Source organism: Thamnophis elegans, chromosome 16, assembly GCF_009769535.1.
Source record: "Thamnophis elegans isolate rThaEle1 chromosome 16, rThaEle1.pri, whole genome shotgun sequence".
NCBI classification, from domain to species: Eukaryota; Metazoa; Chordata; class Lepidosauria; order Squamata; family Colubridae; genus Thamnophis; species Thamnophis elegans.
Window position 1 is genome coordinate 1,969,881 of NC_045556.1, and position 17,185 is coordinate 1,987,065.

General features: G+C 49.3%; 1 protein-coding gene across 4 annotated transcripts in view; it reads right to left on the reverse strand.

Moving 5' to 3' along the window:
* The window catches only part of TJP1 (tight junction protein 1), a 180,995-nt gene that overhangs the window by 90,014 nt on the left and 73,796 nt on the right, over window positions 1-17,185 (reverse strand). The window contains exon 1 of one of the 4 annotated variants that reach the window (XM_032233487.1): window positions 2,851-2,936. The exons of the other annotated variants lie outside the window; for them this stretch is intronic. The gene's annotated coding sequence lies outside the window, so the exon portion shown is untranslated. Of the gene's footprint in view, window positions 1-2,850; window positions 2,937-17,185 lie in introns of those variants that run through there. 4 annotated transcript variants of the gene reach the window in all.

The following is a 17,185-nucleotide window of genomic DNA, read 5'->3' on the forward strand; positions in this document are numbered from 1 at the left end:
CCACCAAATACCCCCGCCAGATGCCAAGAAGGACTGCCAAATTCCAAAGACGGAGGAGGAGGCTGCTGCATCGGGGAAAGGGAGGCACAGCAATGAGATCACACCGAAACTGCAGAGTTTCGCCCCGGAGCTGCTGCCACTCGGAGCTGACTCTCATGGGAGATGGAGCCATGCTTCCCTCCTTCCTTCCTTCCGCCAGAGAGCCCCAGAATTAAGGTTGCCATTCCACAGGTCTGTAAAGGAGGAAACACACCCACCCACCCTCTGCCAAGCCGAAGGCTGCACATCCAACAGGTGGGATGGATGTCTTGGGAATCCTCTTTTTCCCTGGCATGTTCCAGGCACGCCAACTCCCCCCCCGCGCCGCCCCCCTGCTAAGCACGCATGTACTCGGCGCATTGCAGGAGACACCTGTTTCGGAGTGCCCAGCAGGTGTTTCCCCCACGGAAACCACTCCAAAACAGGACTGCGAAGCAGCTGATTCAGGGCGGGGGGGGGGAGTTGTTGGTCGGATCCTGTTCTGTCAAGGCTCTGGCAAACCTGTTGGTTGGGTTTCAGGAATTGCAAAGAATTCCAAAGAAAGGACACGTCTGTGAGCCCACAACAACACAACAACCCCCCCCCCCCCGCCCTGTCTGGGCACGTGCTAGCACAACTATTTCCATTCACAGCCCAGCTCACAACACTTGGGAGGAGACTAGATGACCTCCAAGGACCCCCTGAATGCTTGTTATGCTGTGTTGGTTTCAATGGTGTGGGAGGAAGAGCCTCTAGGCATCAGCCCCAGGCTTATTTGTGGGGAGGGGACCCAGAGTGGCCCCTTGCCTTGATGAACCCAACTGCAAAAGACCTGCATGCAGATTTAAAATAAGAGAGGGGGGGGGAGCCGATTCTGCCCAGATTCCACAGGAAGGAGACAGTAAGAAACACGCCCTTCACTGCTGGGGAAGGGGAGGGGGTCGCAGGGGGAGGGGAGGATTAAGGCGGGGGTCGCCCAAGGGAGCTCCGGCCTCAGATCCTCAATCCTTCCCCCCCCCCCCCCCCCGCGCTCCCAGGCCAGATTTGCCAGCAAAGCCCCCAGTCCTCAAGGACTTCCTCTAGGAAAACAAAGCGCCTTGGGAATGCAAGGAAGGCGGGGGAGGGGGGCTTTTCCTTCCTGCCCCCCCCAAAACGAGGCCCCGTGGGCGATCTGATCCCTTCCCCGCCTTGCAAAAGCTTCTCCCCCCCCCCACAAAGACCCCCCTCTCCTTTGGCTCCAAGCAACAGCTTCGCCCGCCAGGACGCCGCTTCTTGCAAAACTTTCCCCGCGGAGTCGCGGAGGTTGGGGAGGGAAAGGGGGGGAAGGGGGAGACCCGTAGAGACCCTCCTGTTCCCCCCCCAAAAAAGCCAGACCCTCCCCGGGGTTGGGGACTCTAAAGGTGGGGGGGGGGCTGCTTTCCGCCCCCATCCCCAAAGGCGCCCTCGCCAACCGCGCGCCCCTCTCCGGGCATCCTCCTGGCGTTGCGCCCGGGCGGGCGGGCTCCCCTGGCGGCGCCTGCGGGGGTCCCGGGCGGGAGGGGGGAGGGCTGGGATGGGGGCGCCCCCCGGGCGGGGCGAGGCTCCCCCTGGGCCACCGGGAGGGGGGACGGGGGAAGGGAGGCGGCGCGGCAAGGCTCACCTTGGAGGCGGCGGCGGCGGAGGCGACGACTCGGGCGGACATCTTGCCTCCTCTTCCTCCTCCTCCAGCCGCGCAGGGGCTCCGTCTCCGGGGGTCTCCCCGCCCGTCCTCCGGCTGCTAATGCCGCTGCTGCTGCCCTGCCCGCCGGCTCTCAGGCCGCGGAGCCCCGCGCCATCCCCGGCACGCGGGCGCAGAGCAGGAGAGCGCGCCCAGCAACTTTGCGCCCGGCGGCTCCGGCCGAGGAGGAGGCAGCGGGAGCGCGGAGGGGCCGGGCCGGAGGGCGGGGAGGGGGGGGAGCAGGGAGGGGGGGGGGCTCGGCCCCTGCTCCCGCCCCTCCTCCGGCGCCGCCCCCCCCGCCGCCCCCGCCCTGCGCGCGCAGCCGCCCAGCCCAGCCCGAAGCGAAGCCAGGCGAGCAGCAAGAGGCGCTTTTGCGCGCCTGGAGGAGCCGGGAAAGGGGCTGGCCGGGCTGGAGAGCGGCTGGCAAAGGGGTGGGCAGAGGGAGGCAGCGGGCACGGAAGCGCCTGGTTGCAGCCGCCGCCGCTGCTGCTGCTGCGCCCTCCTTCCTTCCCCTTTTCTCTCCTTCCCTTCCTCCATCCGTCCATCTGGCCCTTCCTCCTTCCTTCTCTCTGTCCTTCCATCCTACCCCTTCCTTCTCTTCTTCCTTCCTTCCTTCTCTCCCTCCATCTCTCTCTCCTTCTATCCTCCCTCCCTTCTCTTCTCCCTTCCTTCTCTCCCTCCTTTTCCTCTCCTTCCTTCCCTCCATTTCTCTCCCCTTCCATCCTCCCTCCCACCCTTCTCTTCTTCCTTCCTTCTCTCCTTCCTTTTCCTCTCCTTCCTTCCCTCCAACTCTCTCCCCTTCCATCCTCCCTCCCTCCCTTCTCTTCTTCCTTCCTTCCTTCTCTCCCTCCTTTTCCTCTCCTTCCTTCCCTCCAACTCTCTCCCCTTCCTCCTTCCTTACTTCCCTCCCTCCCTCCTTCCTCCCATCCCTCCCTCTGATGCATGCATAGACTTCCTTCTCATTTTACAAAATAAATACAGCCGCATTGAGTCCCGATCGCCCCTTCCCCAGGCTTTGCACCCCCACAAAAAAAGAAGGAAGGGGGGGGGAAGGCAGCCTGGGCACGAGACGCCCTTGGCCAAGCAAGCTTCCAGTGACTTCCCCCTCCCTCCCCCCCGCCGGTCCCCAGACCCACCTGGGCTCCGCTGGGGTCGCCCCCCCCCTCTCCTCCCGGGCGCTTTGGTTCCGGCCGCGGAGCTGGCACGGACTGGGGCAGAGAGTTTCCTGGAACGGGCGAGCCTATCAACGGCCACGGGGAGGGGAGGGAGAGGAGAGGCTGGGCAGGCATGGCAAGGGAAGGGAAAGGAAGGCTGGCTGGCAGGAGCGGAGCCCGAGCGCTTGGCCCGCCCGTCCGCCCCCTCTGCCGGCCAGCCTCGGCCAAACTTCGCCTCCGCCGGAGCTGCCCTTGCAAACTGCGCTTCCCTTAACCAGGATGGGCAGAAGAAGCCACAGTTGGCAGTTAAAGAACTACATCCAAACCTCCCTCCACCCTGGAGCCCCACGTTCCCGTTGTTAAGTGAGACGGTGGTCCAAAGGATTTTGCCCCCCCCCCCGGTTTTACAGCCTGCCCTGCCACGGTTGTTAAGTGAATCACTGCAGGTGTTAAAATGGGTAACGCGGCTGTTAAGTGAATCTCGCTCCCCTCCCCTTTGAGTTCACCTGCCAGGAGGTCGCTAAAGGGGACCACGTAACCCCCACGGGAGTACTGTGGCCGTCATAAGTATGAATCCGTCGCCAAGCGGTTGGAATTTCGACCACGGGACCGACCGCAGGGATGCAGCAACGGTCATAAATGTGAAAAATGGCCACAGGTCACTTTTTGTCGTCGTAACTTCGGACGGTCACTCAATGAATTTTCTGTACTTTCTTAAAGCGCCCAGTGCCTTCCTACTTCTTCAGTCCCCACCACCACCTCGCTCCCCCCCCCCCAGGCCTTACCAACAGATGTCTCAGAAAGAAGATGCTGTTTGCAGTTTTACAACTTCCTTTCCAAGGAAGCCTGAATAATGGTTTTCTGCCAGGCCTCCTCCCCCAACCTCCCCTCTCCCCAACTCTCCAGGGTGGCTTTTAAGGTCCCAAACTCCTTTCCTTTCTAGCTCTGATGATGTTCCCTAGTTGGGCCATGAAACATCTGCAAGAAAACAACCCAACTCAGAGAGCACCAAAGACCCCACAGTCCTCCTTTACTCTGCAAACCCCTTTCCCTTCTAGCGTTGATATTGTTCCCTAGTTGGGTCATGAAATGTCTGCAGGACAATCACCAAGCTCAGAGAGCACTAAGGTCCCATAGTCGTCATTGTCCTCCTCCTCCACCTCCTCCTCCTCCCTTCTAGCACTGATGATGTTCCCTAGTTGGGTAATGAAACATCTGCAGGGCAATCACCAACCTTAGATAGCACTAAGGACTCCACAGTCCTCCTCCTGCTTCACACACCACAAACCCCTTTCCCTTCCAGCACGGATTATGTTCCCCAGATAGGTCGTGAAACGCCTGCAAGAAAACCCCCAAAGCTCGGAGAGTGGCAAGGACTCCACAATCCTCCTCCTCTCCACACACCCTTTTAGCACTGAATACATCAACCAGCCCACAATTTTGCGCTGCTCCCAAATCCAAATGAAGAGACGGGCTCTTTTGCAAAAGCCAAAAACATAGGACGTCCTGACCCGGCCCAACTCGAAAGGCTTCCTGGGCAAACCCGTGGGGGAAGAAGAGGCCAGTTGTGATTAATATAGAGTTGCTGGGCTGTTCATCACGGCGAACTCAATAGGCCTAACTTTCAAAATAATCCTGCGGAGATCGTCTTGCGGCTAAATTACCCATTCCGGGAGCAAATTTAGGTCATGCTAAATTAAAGCAGACCCAGCAGCTTTTCTTCTGTTATTACAATTGCTGGAGTTTTAGTCACATACCAGGTTCCCCCCCCCCCCCCGCCCCGCTCCTCCTGTGAGCTCTGAGAAATAAAAGGCTTGATTGGAAAGGAAAGGAAAGAATAATGCTTGAACACATGAAAAATGCCAAATACCACCTTTCCCCCCATAAGAATGCTCTACCTGGAATGTTCTACCTGACTCCGTTGTTACATCCTCTAACCCTCACCGCTTCCACCTTAAGCTGTCTACCATGGACCTCACCCATTTCCTAAGAGGACCAGAGGTGGGTTCCTACCGGTTCGCACCGGTTCAGTAGAACCGGTTCGTCAAATCTACCGAACTGGTTAGAAGTGGTTCCACCAGTGGACCCGGAAAGCAGGCCACACCTACAGAAGAGGTTCCAAATTTTTTTGAAACCCACCACTGAAGAGGACCATAAAGGGGGGGTGTGCATAAATGCACCAGGGTGCCTTTCATTTATATCAGGGGTGAAATTCAATTTTTTTTACTACCTAGTTCCGTAGGCATGGCTTGTGGGCTTGGTGTGGCTTGGTGGGCGTGGCAGGGGAAGGATACTGCAAAATCCCCATTATCTTCCCATTCCAGGGGAAGGATACTGCAAAATCCCCATTCCCTCCCCACTCCAGGGGAAGGATACTGAAAAATCCCCATTCCCTCCCCACTTCTGGGGGAAGGATACTGCAAAATCTCCATTCTCACCCACTTCTGGGGGAAGGATACTGCAAAGTCTCCATTCTCACCCACTCCAGGGGGAAGAAAACTACAAAATCTCCATTCCTTCCCAGAATACTGCAAAATCCCCATTCCCTCCCCACTCTGGGGCCAGCCAGAGGTGTTTGCCGGTTCTCCGAACTACTCAAAATTTCCGCTAGCGGTTCTCCAGAACCCGTCGGAAGCTGCTGAATTCCTCCCCTGATTTATATCCATCTTTATATTTATACCTGCTATCTTGTACATGTTTGACAAACTAATAAATACAAATGCAAGATAGAGTAATACTGCCTCGTTATAAGGGTAGTCCTAGACTCAAAACAGTTCATTGGGGATCCGTTTGAAGTTAGGATAGCGTTGAATTTTGGCACAGCTTTATATACAATGCCAGACCCTGTATTAATCCCTAATGTGAATAAAAGCCTGCAAACTTTCTGCTTCTATTGTTTGCATCGCCCGGCTGTGTGTGAGTTACCGGGAAGGAAAGGGCTGGGACCACAACAGGAAACCTGTGTTGGAGCTCAGGAAGTACGAGAGGCCCCCGGGTTCAAAACCTTTCCAGAATCCACTTTATTTTCCAGGAGTGTTCCGATCCGAGAATGAACACTCCTGATTTAAAAACACAAACCAGCACAGCTGGAGGTGTATATATTTCATGGTATCTGATGCTGGCCCAACATGTTCAGCTCACGGCCTTTGTTTATTTATCCGGGTCTGTTTCTGTTTCCAAAAATGATAAATTTTGGGAGAGACAACATGTTTCCATTTTGTTCTTATTTTTATAGTCTTTGGAGGAGAGCGTTAGATGGGCCTTAAAGCAAGCGTTTTTTCCAACCATGCTAACGGGGGAATTCTGAGAGTCGAAATCCACCCATTTTAAAGTTTGCTGACTTCGGGGATTCTGGGAATTGAAGTCCATGCATCTTAAAGCATGCCTGGCTGAGGAATTCTGGGAGCTGAAGTCGACCAACAAAACTGAGTTTGTTTTTTAATGCAGGCTGATTGCTGCGTCGCACCGCACGCTCATCCGTGGTGTATTTTAATCACGGCTTGATGTACTGAATCAACCTGGATAAACTCTTCAAATACTCTGAAACTAGGCTCCTTTTTACGCCTTATCTTGAGCCACAAATGAGTCAGCTCTTATCCGAGCAGGATATTTGCTCATTTGCCCCAGACCCAAAGACCTGGGAAATGCCATTAAGATGATTTCCAAAGCTCAAATATTGTATAATGGCTCAGTATTGCGTTCTGTTCCTTCGTTATTTCTGATCGGCCTCTCCTCGTCCACGGTGACCTCAGGATGAAGAAGCTGTGCTTGCTTGCAGTAAGTCCCATCTCTCCCACCTGCTCTGGACCAGATGCCTCCAGACCTGGTCTTCACATTTGGCCCTTCTTCTGAATTAAAGGCCTCTCCGGGGCTCAGAGCAACGTAACCGGATCGCCTTCTGTTCCACGGGATCAAATTCCGGGGTTTAATATTTGATGCAGCCTCCCTCCTTTTGCAAGAGAAGCCGCTGGAAATGCCTTGAAACAGAAAACATCCAAGAAAGAACTCGTGCGAAAGCGGCTCCAACTTGCAAAACTTTCTCCCCCCGAAAAACAAACTTTGCAATCTCTTCCAGAATTGGCATCCCCAGAAGAACTTCTCTTCCATTCTTCAATTGTGTTTATCGGGCCTTTTTTTTTAAAGATAGATCAGCCATTTTCTACTGGCGTGAGGACGAAACTATGGCACACGTGCCTAAAGTGGCTTGCGAAGCCATGTCGCCCAGCACGCACGGGCTTCCCTGTTGGCCTTCCGGGATTCTGGTTTGCATGCGCACGCAACGATCAGCTGTCCTTCGTGCGCACAGCAGTGCTGGAAACCAGCCTGCACATTGTTGGGTACCCATGCGCACCAGAACACAAACATTCGGCTTTTCCGGAGCGTGATCCCTTCGGCACATGCACGCCGGTCAACTGATTGTTGGGCACGTATGTGTGCTATAACCCAGAAGTTTGGCTTTTGCGGGGCGCAGTCCCAAGGAGTGTGCATGCAAGCATGCAACATTTCCACGTAACCTTTTCAGCCCTCGGTGCCAAAAAGGTTCTCCATTACTGTCGCAGTGGCTCTAAAGGACGTCGTGTTTGGGAATGCATTGAAAAGTTCTTAGAATTCAGCTTTACAAAAACAAATTAAGAGTTAAATGGAAATGTTTGGGGTCTGTTAGGGGTATCTCCGTTGGGAGACAGAAAATAGTGCAGCGGAAGGTACAGCTAGAGAGGAAGAATGTTGCTAGTAGAAACACGCGAATAGAGTTTCAGGCACTGCTAGTAAAAACAAGTAGCTTTACTACTGATAATTGCTTCACAAGCAGTGATAGTAGATATTAGTTGAAACACAATTCAAAGAACAAACAATAGCTTACAGTCGCAGTTCACATTCCAGTCATCAAGTCATCAAGCATAGGACAAGCAGAGAGAGAGAGAGAGTGAGTTCTCTTGTCTCCTTCTTATAGTAAAGTTAATTACAGTTGTTAAGTACATCCACTCATTTAAAGCAAGAACGACCACTTGTTATTGTAGATAGATATATATTGCCTACCCCCACAATATACTCCCAACAGGGCCACTAACCCTAAAATGTTTCAAGGAAGAATGAACTCCAGGTCCAGCACGAGTGGCCTCTATATTGAGGCCGTGCTATCAAAATTAAAATTAGCAGCTAATGTTAATGAGAGATCTGCAAAAGATGCCCCCCCACACACACACTCTAAGGATTGTGGGGCAGAGACCCTCCAAGTCATCCAGCAAGAAGTCTTCTCCTTTCATCCAGGCTGAGCTACGTTAAGACTGCGATTCCATGTCTTTAAATGTTAGCAGCTCTAAGATGGGTGGACTTCAACTCCCAGAATTCCAGCAGCCCCTGAGCAGGCAGCATCTGCTCCAGGGATGTCCAACCTTGGCAACGTTTTCAAGGCTTGTGGACTTCAACTCCCAGAATGCTCCCATCTTTTGGGAGATGGCTGGATGGGAAATTCTGGGAGTTGAAGTCCAGCCACCTTCAAGGTTGAGGAACACCACTCTCATGGTCTGTGTTTACTCTCGGGGTGGTGTATTTGTTCGTGCTTTCTCAATCCCGGTTCGCCGCGGAATCTGCTGTACAAATTCAGCCCAATGTTGGTCTCCCGAGCCAATCGTGGTGGGACCAAACAATGGCTTAGCAGGATCCCTTCGTCCAGCCCTTCACACTTAGCAATAGCCAAGTTTTGATTTGATTTTGATTTTGCCTTTATTTGTATGCCGCCCTTTTCCCTAAGGGGACTCAGGGCGGCTCACAATTCAAAAGGGAGGGGGAAACAACAGACAATAAACAATACAACATATTAAAAGAGAAAGAATGCAACAATCACACCATTCGAGTGGGGCTATAATCTTAACCCCAGGCCAGCCGGGACAGCCAGATCTTTGCAGCAGCGCGGAAGGATTGGAGGGTGGTGAGGGTCCGAATCTCCACGGGGAATTCGTTCCAAAGGGACGGAGCAGCCACCGAGAAGGCTCTCCTCCGGGTAGTTGCCAGTTTGCACTGGCTAGTAGATGGGATTCGGAGGAGGCCTAATCGATGCGATCGTATCGGTCTAGTGGAGGTAATTGGCAGTAGGCGGTCTCTCAAATACCCAGGCCCACTACCATGAAGGGCTTTATAGGTGATAAGTAGCACCTTGAAGCGCACCCGGAGATCGACAGGCAGCCAGTGCAGCTCGCGGAGGATAGGTGTAACGTGGGTGAACCGAGGTGCACCCACGATCGCTCGCGCGGCCGCATTCTGGACCAGCTGAAGTTGCCGAATACTCTTCAAGGGCAGCCCCATGTAGAGCACGTTGCAGTACTCCAGCCTAGAGGTCACAAGGGCACGAGTGACTGTTGTGAGGGCCTCCCGGTTCAGGTAGGGACGCAACTGACGGACCAGGCGAACCTGGGCAAATGTTCCTGCTGGAGCTGCAATTATCTTTATCCCACAAGGCAGACGCTGTGTGTGTTTTTTCCCCTGTAATACCAAGGAAGGACAGGATCGCTGGAGGAAGGAAATTTTTTTAAAAAAAAATAAAAATTGCAGAGCCACCAGGATCATCTCAGCGGATCATTTGAGCTTCCTCTGGCAGGGAAGGAAATCTCGCTGAAGCTGCAGCGTGGTGTGCTACTTTCCGTCCTTCCCTTGCAAACGCAGCACAAATGTAATTTAGCGTTTAAAGCTCTGCTCCTGTTAAGGGTGGCTATAATCGCCTGAGAAGATTGATAAGATGGAAGCAATTTTTCTGGATCCTGAACCCGTTTTTTTGCAGGCCAAACAGTTGAGATTCGATGCTCAGAATCTCCACCTGGAAGGATCTTAAGGCAGGTAAAGGTAAAGGTTCCCCTCGCACGTATGTGCTAGTCGTTCCCGACTCTAGGGGGCGGTGCTCGTTTCCGTTTCAAAGCCAAAGAGCCAGCGCTGTCTGAAGACATCTCCGTGGTCATGTGGCCGGCATGACTCAACGCCAAAGGCGCACGGAACGCTGTTACCTTCCCACCAAAGGTGGTTCCTATTTCTCTACTTGCATTTTTCGAACTGCTAGGTTGGCAGAAGCTGGGACAAGTAACGGGAGCTCACTCCGTTACGCGGCACCAGCGATTCGAACTGCCGACCTTTCTGATCGACAAGCTGAGCGTCTTAGCCCCCTGAGCCACCGCGTCCCTGCGTCCACGCAAAAGGGACCTCCCATTTTTCCTCCCTCCAGGAAAATTGCAGGTAGCCCCCGCCGGGCCCTCTCTAACAAAATGAAATTCGGTGTAAGGTTTTGCACTTGGGGAAGAGAAACCGAACGTGCAGGTACAAACGAGGTGAAACTTGGCCCCACAGCAGGAATTGCGAGGGGGGTCCTGGAGTCCTAGTGGGCGATGATTTAAATCCGAGCCAGCCATGTGCTGCAGCTGTCAAAAAAGCCAACACAATCCCAAGGAGTAGCAACAGAAGGACGGAATCAAGATCATGAGACGTGATACTACCACTTTATGTTGCCTTGGTAAGACCACACTTGGAATACCGCCTCCAATTTTGAACGAACATTAAATAAATGGTCATAAGTCAAGGAATTCCTTGATGCTCAGTGAGTTGGGGGGGGGTGCATGTTATCGTTTCAAACCAGAAATGAAAAGACCTCAAACCAGGAATGATCCTTATAGCTCTCCAAATGGATGGAGGTTCGCCTGCTATTTACAGCTTCGACTTTGTTCCCAAACAATTCAGAAATCACAACTCAAGGACCAACAACCTTGAAATCTAGCCCTTAAGGGGTGGGTGGGTGGGAAGGCGGAGGAGACCCTATTAAGCTTAGGTGTGTTGAATAAGTTATCTCCCCGTCCTCGGTGGGGAAGGGCCGCGCCCGAGCAAAGGAACTTTTGCCCACAATTGTGCAATTTTTAGAAGGGTAAAAGTGGCTGTTTCCTCTGGAATTTCGTCTCCACCCTCTCTGCAAAACCACCTCTGTCTTGGTGGCAATTTAGCTCCAGCTGCAAGCAGCCCCAGACCCTGCTGGCTCCGGGCTGAAAGAACCAGAAGCTTCTTTTGGATGGGCCGTGTTCTCCCTTTGACTTCTTTTAAAGCCCTAGCAGAAGGCAAAAGGGGAAACCACACAGCCGCAATGGCCAAGGAAATAATTTCCGTTGGTTTTTCAAGCCGTTTAACTTCGAATGCAGGGGGGGGGGGGGTTCTCCAAGGGGCCTGAAAGGCTGTTTATCGTTGTGTCAATTTGACTCTGGGGTTAAGAATGGGGGTGGGGGAACTGAATTCATTAAGGGATGGGCAATAATAGGGCAGTCTTCCAATTCTGCATTTTATTTTTTATTTTTTTTTATTTATTGCCTGTTTCTCTGTCCTGCCCAATTCACTCTTGTCCCTGCTTCCAACGTCACTTTCCCTACAGATTCCAAAACTGAACAGCTGTGGAATTGGATTTCAGAGTGGGTAAAATCCATTTGTAGCTTTTTTGGACAACAAGAGTAGTAAGGGACCAGGGGCTCGTAGCAAAAAAGAAACATTGAAAAAGGGAGGATGATCAATATTGCTCAGGTGTAAAACTAAAGCATCTGGAAAACTTTATTTCTTTCCTTCTCTTTGGCAAAGAAATAAGATAAAACAAGAAGGGAGTGCAAAAATGGAATGAACGCCATAAATAGTGAATCCATGCAAGAACAAGTAGTCGTATCTCAGACTATGGGTGGTGTAGATGTAAACAGAAAAATCTGTCTACTTTTCAATTCCAAGGTTTTTTTTCCCCCTAGCCACTGATAAAACAAATCCCATATCTTATAAAATTGCTCGTCTTCCTGTTCCCTAATTTCAAATGTCAATTTACTCATTTCAGCACACTCCATTATTTTTCGAATGACTTCTTCCTGTTTTGGGTATTGTTTCATTTTTCCAGTTTTTTGCAAATACGATTCTGGCTGCTGTTAACACGTTTATAATCAAATATTTTAAGTCTTTGTTTATAGATTTCTGGTATAATTCCCAATAAAAAGACCTCTGGTTTAAGATCTATGTGTTTGCGTGTCATTTTCTCCAACCGCATGTGGATTTTAGTCCAGTATCTTTTAGCTTCAATGCAAGTCCACCACATGTGGTAATATGAGCCCGGCATCTGATGACATTTCCAACACTTTTCTGATTTATTCTTGGGACATTCTTGCAATTCTCGTTGGGGGTAGATGCCACCTGTAAAACATCTTATACAAATTTTCTCTATAGGCAGTAAACATTGTCGTTTTATAATTTTGAGACCACAATTTCTGCCATTTCTCTAAATCAATGCCATGCCTAAAATTTTTCCCCAAAAAATCTGCCTACTTTTAATGTAAGAAGGAAGGAGAAATTTCCTGTTCCTGAAAACAATCAGCGGAACTGCTCGCTTTCAGAAGTTGTGGGTGATTCTTCATCACTGGAAATTTTAAGAAAAGAATGGACATTTGTCTGAAATGGTACAGGGTCTCCTGCCTGAGCAGAGGTTGGACTAGAAGATCTCTCTGGCCCCTTCCGGCTCATGTTATTCTGTTTCTTTTAATTCCCAGAATATAGTATTTATGCTGGCCTCACCCATGGATCAGGTGTTGGATTCTACAGAAAAGTTCTTCACGTGGGATTCCAATCATGCCAAAAATATCAAATCCATTTCCACATACTAATTTTTAACTTTACTTGAGTTCTCAGCCCTGGCGTCTGAGATATTTTATTATCCTGCTGCTTTCGTCAGAAAGCCATGAAATTGGGACTCTTTCCAAGTAGGCCTTCTCCAGAAAGGGCCTATTCTGGACAAAGGGGCCTCCAAACTCTTCTTGAAAGCCTCCAGTGATGGAGCACCCACAAACTTCTAGAGACGAGTCATCCTTCCAAGGGTTCTGTCAGGAAATCTCCCCCTTCGTTCCAGCTTGGGTCGCTCCTTCCATGTCTTCCTAGGCTGGCTAGGCTGCTACCCCAACCCAACGGTTAAAGCCACCGAGGTGAGCTCTGCGGGCTTTCGGAAAGGAAGCTCTCCCCTCTCTCTTTCTTCTCCGTAGGCACTGCGGATGGGGCCAATTTGCTGAGTGGACACAACGTGTGTTCTCTTCTAAGAACCTGCCTCTCTTTCCTGGGCCGGTGCCATCAGCACAAGCGCCAGGCTTCTCTCTCTCTCTCTCCGAAGATCGCCAGCCTTCCTCTGTCTCCCAGCCAAGCTGTATTTGCTACTTGGATCTCTGGCCGATGTCGGAGAAAGGTCTGCCTTGGGCCGGACGTTCCTGCTTCTTTCTGACCATTTAGGCTTTTGCTAATTGTTTCTTCTACTTACTTACTGGCTGGTGCCATCACTCACAAACGCCCAAGGTTGCTGGCAGGAAGCATTTAAATTGAGGATAGGATAGGATAGGGTAAGGTAGGATAGGGTAGGACAGGACAGGGAATAGGAATAAGAGTAGGAATAGGAATAGGTTAGGGTAGGATAGAATTGAATTGAATTTAGAATGAATAGGATAGGATAGGATAGGATAGAATAGAAGTAGGAGTAGAAGAAGAAGAAACAGAAATAGAAATATGAAGTAATAGGAATAGAATGCAGAATAGGATAGGGTAGGATAGGATAGGATAGGATAGGATAGGGAATAGGAATAAGAGTAGGAATAGGAATAGGAATAGGAATAGGAATAGGGTAGGGTAGGATAGAATTGAATTGAATTGAATTCAGAATGAATAGAGTAGAATACAGCAGAATAGAATAGAGAATAGGATAGGATAGGATAGAGGAGGAGGAGGAGTAGAAGAAGAAACAGAAACAGAAATAGAAATATGAAGTAATAGGAATAGAATGCAGAATAGGATAGGATAGGATAGGATAATAGAGGTGGAAGGGACCTTGGAGGTCTTCTAGTCCAACCCCCTGCCTAGAGCAGGAAACCCTATACTGTTTCAGACAAATGGCTACCCAACATCTTCTTAAAGACTTCCAGTGTTGGGGCATTCACAACTTCTGGAGGCAACTTCTGTTCCACTGGTTAATTGTTCTAACTTAGGAGGAATTTAGGAGGAACTTAGGAGGAACTTAGGAAGAATGTATGAGGAATTTATGAAGAACTTAGGAGGAATTTAGGAGGAACTTAGGAGGAACTTAGGAAGAATGTATGAGGAATTTATGAAGAACTTAGGAGGAACTTAGGAGGAACTTAGGAGGAACTTAGGAGGAACTTAGGAAGAATGTATGAGGAATTTATGAAGAACTTAGGAAGAACTTAAAAGGAACTTAGGAAGAACTTAAGAAGAATTTAGGAAGAATTTAGGAGGAACTTAGGAGGAATTTAGGAAGAATTTAGGAAGTGCCACCTTAGAGCTCTTGAAGAAGACAAGAGGGAAACCGCTTCACCTTCCTCTGCAAATTTTGGATGGTGGCCCTGCATAGTGGGGGGCAAACGTTCTTGGAGGATGAAGGATGAAGCTGCTGACAAAATCTGGACAAACGGCTCATTTGAAGGAGCCTGGTGCAATCTGGAAACACTCTGGGATCTGGTGGTTCTTTTCCAGCCGAAAGTATGCCAGGAATGCCTTCTTGTTAAGCCAGAAGCTTAAATTGCTTGCCCTGGGTGGACACACGTGGTTGACACAAGCCTCCTTCTATCTCTGTTTTGTTTTCATTTCCCCACATGACTAATTCTTATCTCTGGCCCCAGCAACTGCGTTTCCTCCTCAGACAGACTGCGGAAGGAAAGGAGAGGAAGGACGGAAGAGAGAAAGAAAGAAAGAGAGAGAGATAAAGGAAAGAGAGAGAGAGAAAGGAAAGGAAGGAAGGAAGGAAGAAAGAAGAGAGAGAAAGGAAAGAAAGGAAAGAAAAGAAAGAAAGAGGGAGAAAGGAAGAAAGAAAAGAAAGAAAGAAAAGAAAGAAAGAAAGAAAAGAAAGAAAGAAAGAAAGAAAGAAAGAAAGAAAAAGAAAGAAAGGAAAGAAAGAGAGAGAAAGAAAGGAAAGAAAGAAAGAGAGAAAGAAAGGAAAGAAAGAGAAGAAAGGAAAAGAGAGAAAGGAGAGAAAGAGAGAAAGAGAGAGAATGGAAAGAAAGAAAGGAAAGAGAGAAGAGAGAGAGAGAGAGAAAGGAAAGGAAAAAGAAAGAAAGAAAAAGAGAAAGAAAATAAAGAGAAAGAAAGGAAAGAAAGAGAAGAAAAGAGAAAGAGAGAGAGAAAGGAGAGAAAGAGAGAAAGAAAGAGAGAGAGAAAGGAAAGAAAGAAAGGAAGGAGAGAAGAAAGAGAGAGATAGAAAAAGGAAAGAAAGAAAGAGAGGGAAAGTAAGGAAAGAAAGAGAAAGAAAAAGAGAAAGAAAGAAAATAAAGAGAAAGAAAGGAAAGAAAGAGAAGAAAGGAAAAGAGAGAGAGAAAGGAGAGAACGAGAGAAAGAGAGAGAGAGAAAGGAAAGAAAGAAAGGAAAGAGAGAAGAGAGAGAGAGAAAGGAAAGAAAGAGAGGGAAAGAAAAGAAAGAGAAAGAGAAAGAGAAAGAGAAAGGAAGAAAGAAAGAAAGAAAGAAAGAAAGAAAGAAAGAAAGAAAGAAAGAAAGAATACAGACTGTGAAAACCGTTCTCTCTGGTTCCAAGAGTTTGCAAACCAACGGGCTGTTGAATTCTGCTGCATTTTGGTGCAAAAGATACAGGCTGCTGGCTATAGTGGGGCTGGTTCCGTTCCGTAAATCAAGTTCTGGGAAAGGGCTGTTGGGGGAGATCGGCCCCCTTGAAAAAGCAGCCAAGCCCACCTTCATGCGTGTTATACAAATATAAACCCCCTTTTGGACTCTTGAGTTCATTTCTTTTGGCCTCCCTCCATCTCCAGCATGCTGGTTTAAGCAAAGATTTGGCAAGCCTCCCCCCCAGCAGCGCACACACACACCCCCATCCCCTTCCCACTTTTGTGCATGTGACTTTTCTGTTTGAAGTCTGTCCCCCCCCCCCTCCAAACTGCCGGCCAGGGCTTAAGCCCCGTGGAGTTTAAAATAACTTTGGAAGATCAAGGATGTGGAGGAGGGGAGCTACAGGAAGACAAATGAATGATTCTGGATCGCTACCAATGGATTTGAAACGGCAGGCAAAGTTTTATGAGTTACACATCTATCAGCGCAGAGTTTTGCGGTGGGGGGGGAGGGACTTCATAGAAAATAGAAATGGCTTTTGAAAGAGAAAGCCAAACATGGAGACACCGACTAAATAAATCTAAAATACTTATTTTTTTCCCCCCAGCACCTAGATCAAAAGCAGCGGTGACCAGGAATCCCTGTGTTTCATCTGGCTGCATAAACTCCTGCCTGTCTCTGACAAAGGGCCATTTTTCAATCGCCAGACTAGTTTTGAATTTTCTGATTCTTCCGTTTCATTTAAATAGGAGCCAGCCGTGTGCAGCAGCTGCCAAGAAAGCCAACACAGTTCTAGGCTGCATCAACAGAGGGAGAGAATCAAGATCCCGTGAAGTCTTAATACCACTTTATAAGGCCTTGGTAAGGCCACACTTGGAATACGGCATCCAGTTTTGGTCGCCACGATGTAGAAAAGATGTGGAGACTCTAGGAAGAATGCAGAGAAGAGCAACAAAGATGATTAGGGGCTGGAGGCTAAATCATACGAAGAACGGTTGCAGGAACTGGGGATGTCTAGTTAAATGAAAAGAAGGTCTAGGGGAGACATGATAGCATCTTCCAATATCTCAGGGGTTGCCCCAAAGAAAAGGGAGTCAAACTATTCTCCAAAGCCCCTGAGGGCAGAACAAGAAGCAATGGGTGAAAACTAATCAAGGAGAGAAGCAACTTAAAACTGAGGAGAAATTTCCTGACCGTGTGAACAATTAATCAGTGGAACAATTTGCCTCCAGAAATTGTGAATGTTCCAACACTGGAAGTTTTTAAGAAGACATTGGATAACTATTTGCCTGGAATGGTCTAGGGTCTCCTGCCTAGGTAGGGGGTTGGACTAGAAGATCTCCAAGGTCCCTTCTAACTCTGTTATAGATCCAAGACAATATGAAGAGTGAGACTCTAAAGGAGCATTTTCCTGGTAAATTCCAACTTGGTGTCGTAGATGATAGCAAAGAGAAAGACGGGGGGGGGGGGAGCTGGATTCATTCACAGGAGATGCTAAACCAATGCTAAATCTAAACCCAGCTTAAGAAAAGAAAGCTGGAGTATTTATTCTGCAGGCTACACCGATCAAGATCAAACCAGCCGTCAGAAGAACTCTGAAAGTTCTCAGAACTTGCAGTCAATCACACACAACAATCATTATGAAGCCACGGATGTTCGTTTTTGGGTGAATATGAAGAAGGAAATGGATAATGCAAATATTGAAGCATTTGACGTGTGC